Raw genomic sequence first — 6,122 nt, forward strand, 5'->3', positions numbered from 1 at the left:
AAATTGCAGTGTACTCAGATGAGTCAGGTGTGTAGGGAAGCATAGTGTCCAGCGTGCATGATGGCTCACGTCCGTACAAGAGGAAGAACGGCGAGAATCCTGTAGTCGCGTGCGTAGCAGTGTTGTACGCATATGTGATGAATGGAAGGACGGTGTCCCAATTTGTCTGGTCTGACGCCGTGTACATCGTCAGCATATCCCCCAGAGTGCGATTAAATCGCTCAGTGAGGCCATTAGTTTGCGGATGATATGCACTTGTCATGCGATGAACGATGTTACACTGAACGAGCAAAGCTTCAACAGCATCAGACAGGAAAACACGTCCCCTGTCGCTTAAAAGCTCACGGGGAGCACCGTGGCGCAGTACGAAGTTGCGTAAGATGAAAAACGCAACGTCTCTTGCTGTGGCTGTAGGCAAAGCTGCAGTCTCGGCGTAACGCGTGAGGTGGTCCACGCCGACAATTATCCACCTATTCCCAGAGGTGGTCGAGGGAAGTGGGGCGTATAAGTCGATACCGACGCGGTCGAATGGACGGGCCGGGCAAGGGAGAGGCTGAAGTGTACCGGCCGGGCGTTGAGGTGGAGTCTTGCGCCGCTGACAGGCAGTGCAAGCACGTATGTACTTGCACACAAATGCATACATTCCGCGCCAGTGGAATCGCTGCCGCAGGCGATTGTAGGTCTTGAGAACGCCGGCGTGATCGCTGTGTGGGTCAGTGTGGAAAGCAGCGCATATGTCCGTGCGCATGTGGCGAGGTACCACTAGAAGCCACCTCCGGCCATCAGACGCGTAATTCCGGCGATAAAGGAGATCGTCGCGAATAGTGAAATGGGCGGCTTGGCGACGCAGAGTTCTTGAGGCGGGATAAGTGGATGGGTCAGTGAGAAAGTCAAGGAGTTGATAAATCCACGCATCCTTGCGTTGCTCCGACGACATGTCGGTAAAGTCAATAGGCGACAAGGGAGCCGAAGAGGCTGACGGAGAAGCCGTGTCAGACGCTAGCGGCGAGCGGGACAGTGCATCAGCGTCCGAGTGTTTGCGGCCGGATCGGTACACAACACGGATGTCGTAATCTTGCAGGCGAAGCGCCCAACGACCGAGGCGTCCCGAGGGATCTTTCAGAGACGAGAGCTAGCATAGAGCATGATGGTCCGTGACGACGTCGAAAGGGCGGCCATAAAGGTACGGACGAAACTTAGCCAAAGCCCAAATTATAGCGAGGCACTCTTTCTCGATGACAGAATAGTTACACTCGGCTTTCTTGAGCGTGCGACTCGCGTAGGCAACGACGTATTCTTGGTATCCTGGTGTTTTTTGAGCCAATACCGCACCAAGGCCAACACCACTGGCGTCAGTATGGATCTCCGTAGGCGCATTAGGGTCAAAGTGACGGAGTATTGGTGGCGACGTTAGTAAGCGCCGTAGCGTGCGAAAAGATTCGTCGCATTCTGTTGACGAAGCAGACAGGCCGTTAGAGGCGGTCAGAAGGCTGGTAAGAGGCGCGATGATGGTGGCAAAGTCGCGCACAAATCGACGAAAATACGAGCACAGGCCAATGAAACTTATAAGTGCTTTCAAGGAATTGGGCTTGGGATATTCGGCTACGGCACGGAGCTTCGCGGGGTCCGCAAGAACTCCCTCCTTGCAGACGACGTGGCCTAGTATCGTCAACTGGCGTGCAGCAAAGTGGCACTTCTTTATGTTAAGTTGAAGGCCAGCAGAGGTGAGGCACGTGAGAATCGCACGAAGACGAACAAGGTGAGTTGGAAAATCACGTCAAAAAACGACGATGTCGTCAAGCTAGCAGAGGCAGGTATTCCACTTGTAGCCACGAAGGATGTTATCCATCATCCGTTCGAAAGTAGCTGGGGCGTTGCACAATCCGAACGGCATCACGTTAAACTCATACAGTCCGTCAGAGTGACAAAAGCCGTCTTAGGTCGGTCAGGGTCGGCCATTGGAACTTGCCAGTAACCCGAGCGCAAATCCAGTGACGAGAAATATTCTGCCCCTTGCAAACACTCGAGAGCATCATCGATGCGGGGCAACGGGTATACATCCTTCCGAGTTATTTATTGAGGCGGCGGTAGTCAACACAGAATCTAATAGAGCCATCCTTTTTGCGCACAAGTACAACAGGAGAGGACCAGGGGCTCTGGGATGTGAATGACACCACGCGTAAGCATATCATCCACTTGTTCATTGATAATACGCCGTTCTGCCGCTGAAACTCGGTGTGGTCGTTGGCGTAAGGGCGCATGGGAACCGGTGTCAATGTGGTGTGTGACGCTTGTTGTACGACCTAAAGATGGTTGAAGCGCAATCGAAGGAGGAGCGGAAGTCTCGAAGAAGGGCCAGGAGTTCGCTGCGTTGTGTTGACGGTAGATCGGCAGCAATAGAAGGGTCTGGACCTGAAGGTTTGGGAACAGGTTTGGGAACATACACACATACATACATACATACATACATACATACATACATACATACATACATACATAAATACATACATAAATACATACATAAATACATACATACATAAATACATACATACATACATACATACATACATACATACATACATACATACATACATACATACATACATACATACATAGTTAACGCCCGAAAAGTGCTGTGCGCGCCTCATACAAGACGCGTTTCGGCGATGCAATACTGTGTATCCTACATTGCTTCACTGCTAATCGCATTAACGTCCACAGACGTCTCGACAATTCTGGCGCCAGAATTCCCCTTTATTACTACCAGTATATACATGTAATGTGCCACAATGTAGGAGCAAAGAAGCTTGGGTAAGAATCCGGGTGTAAGCTAATGCGTCTTCAAACGTGAGAACCACTGAATAAATACAAGTATGAAATCGGGAAACGTCGTCAGAAAGGTGAAAAGTTCTTCCGAGGTGTTTTGAAACGTTATGGGTTTAATAGCCTACACCACCATCGGGTTCTTATATTAGTTCCGAAGAGGTTGCCTGTGAGCTTTAAAAATCGCATGAATCCGATGTGTTTGAATGTAAACTGTTCTGACTTTCTTATGTGTGCCTTCCACTTTCGTGTTCGGCGAAGAACATATTGAATAATTTTATCCCAAAGTTCCCCGCAATAGAGACAAACACTGACACTAACCTGCTACTTTTTTTCATCGGTTGGCAGATTCGCAACGGTAATGACTCCTGCTGTAGCTCCGGCGGCAGCAAGTCCTAGTCCAACTGTTACCACTAGCGGTGCAAAGGGACCAGCGACCACGGCTGCCGGAAGCAATACTCCAGCCGCAATGCCCGTCGCGAGCACAGCAGCATTTTTGTCCTTTTCGCTGATGACTCCCTTCTTGCTGGCGCTGGCTCCCTCTGTGTCACTCATCTTAGAGATGACCTCTTCTTCGAACCCTACAAAAGGAATAAAAATAGACTGTCACATCATGAAAGTGTCGGAACGCAATTATTGGGGCTTCGCGCGCTACAGCAACGCTGCCAAATTGTATGGCTGAACAAAGAAACATTTAGTTATCTAAAATCTTTCAGCAGAGGCATGTAAACAGCGGCACTTGTGTTTTTGACGAGGATAATTTCACCCAGAAAACAATACCGTCATTCTAGTTCGGTGGTTGGTGGTTTGCAGTCCCTGGTGGTGGAGCTTTCCCCACTGATGCAAAGACGTTGATGCAAAAGGTGGATGCTGTCGTGCGACCGAATTGCGGGGCTGGTTCATCGCCGAATGCCAACTATTACGACTCTGAAATGCAAGCGCTGGCTCGCAAGTTTCAGGGGGTGTAAACGCTTACAAATCGCCGTCCACGTTGGCGCACACGCCAGCGGCTTGACGGGTGGTGTCACCTTGTGGCGCGGAGCTGAACCACAAAAGGTAATATTGGATCAACCGAGTGCTTTCTGCTTCACTGCCGGCGTAAATCTTCGGCATCGCTTAATCGCGAAAAAATTATGCCGCTGTGAAAGCGTAGAGAAGCAGCGAAACAATGGAGGACGCTTAAGTTTCGCCTTTAAGAGTGGAACGCATAGAGTTATCGGGCCCCGGTCACATCACATTTTTCTTTGAGTAGACTTCACTGCAATACAGAAAGTCAGAAAGCCAGCTTACAAAGACCAAGCTTACACCAATTCCTTTAAAGTCGGCTTCACTTTTTAAACAGAAATGCATGACTTGGAAGACATTTTTCCAAGGGCAATACAAGTCGTCTTATATTAAAATGTGAAGGCCTTTGCATCTTTTTTTCCCTTATTTTATTAATTGTTTGCTATTACCTCGACGCAAGCGCGTGTCCAAATCGCATTAGGCAGGCGAACTCCCAATTTGACCTGCCGCGGACGCGAGCGCCATCTGGATATGAATTTCGCAGCTAACCTATCCGAGCGCACCGCTGTCGGTATGGTAGAAATGCTGGAAAAGGGCTTTGTATGTCCTCGTAACAGAATTATGTTTTCTCGTATATTCAAATTACAATCAGACGCCACCATGTCTGTAGGTTGTGGTTAAGTCGTACTGTACCACTTTTCTGACGGATTTCACTGCGAGAAATTCAACCTTTGTTCACTAACACTTTGCGCCACGCGGAGTGCCTGCGCGGTCGGGGTGGTTCGCAATTATTTTCTCTTTCACTAACACCTTGCCCCACGCGGACGGCCTGCGCGGTCGGGGTGGTTGGGGGTGATTTTCTCCGCCAGGAACGCCGACGCTGGCACCAGATTTTCTGCGACACGGGCCCTTAACGCTATCGCGTTAAAATAATACACTTAAAATAATACCACTCCGGCCACACACGTTTAAAGGGGCTCTCAACCACCCCTTGGGCTTCGTGAAATAACATAGCCCGCGAATAACATAGCTGCTGTGAACATATCAGCCAAGGTTTGCTGACGTATGCGGTGCGTGGAGCTCGCAAGCGGAGCGCAAAGTCACCTTTCTTTCAAACCCTTTCTTTTCAACAGAAGACATGATCCTCACTCTTTTCTGGATACTTTATTTCGTAATAAAGCAGATTCCCACACGCGGCTTCTATTGGCCGCTGCGGCCGGCTACACCGCGGCCATCGCGGGGTGCTGTCACCAGTCCAGTGGCTAAGTGCGCTGCGGCTCGCTGATGACAACCGCGTTTGGCTTACGTTTAGAGCATCGTGGGCACCAAAAGTGGACATCGTGGCGCCTACGTCAACATCCAAAATGAAATCTGAACAGCGCGTCACGCCCCACTCCGCAGTAGCCTTCGCATAGCAAGGCATGGAAGAAGCAGCAGAAGCACAGCGGACGCCGCGTTTGACTGCCAGTACCTCCGCTTCTGCGAACGCATTGAATTACTTTTCGCGGCAAAGTACTTCTGAAATAGCCTATTTGCACTTGAAATGTATTTCTCTACTTGGATAGAAAAAATGTCGCAGTTTCGCACGAAAGGCGAAGCATCAATTGCGATAGCAAATTGGTAGAGAGCTATTCGGAGTAGGGATAGTAGTTTTATCGGCTGCATAAACTTCGACACATTCGCTTTCTAACTGAATTGACAAGCGTGGTGTCATCACGCACAAGCAAACGTCAATAGATCACACTGAATGAGCGCAGACAACGACTGTCAAAACGCTGGCGGCAAGCACAGCCGCTGCAGCGGGCGATGAATCGTGCGGTCTATCGCTTCAACGGAAATTGAGCGGCGAATGCACAGCGCATACAAAGGTCACAGCCGTGTGGAGATAAGAGACGGTGCGGGCGACCGCCACCACAGCCAGTGCAAGCGCATTTGTTGGCAGAGTAGAAGCTGCTCCCCCCCCCCCCCCCCTTCTTTTCGCGCTGCCTTTTCGCTTTTTTGCTTTCGCGTGGGAGATTGCGTTGCCAGTTACCCTTGCGCTCGGTTGCAAGATACGCATTTGGTGCCGAAGCACAGCATCGCCCCGCCTCCCTCCCCCCCATACCCTCACGGCCTCTCGCGCGACGGTCGCGTTTGCTTTCCGCCGTGCGTTGGCTGTCCGTGATAGCGCGCGTCCCCCGCGCGCTTTCACTCGCGCATACGGCGCGCGGCGACGATTTTATCGCCCTTGGAATCTATACGGAACCTCACGGCGACGGCGACGAGGGCAACGCAGAAATTCCGTTGAAGTGTCC

This window comes from Dermacentor silvarum, chromosome 9 (assembly GCF_013339745.2).
Source record: "Dermacentor silvarum isolate Dsil-2018 chromosome 9, BIME_Dsil_1.4, whole genome shotgun sequence".
Lineage (NCBI taxonomy): Eukaryota > Metazoa > Arthropoda > Arachnida > Ixodida > Ixodidae > Dermacentor > Dermacentor silvarum.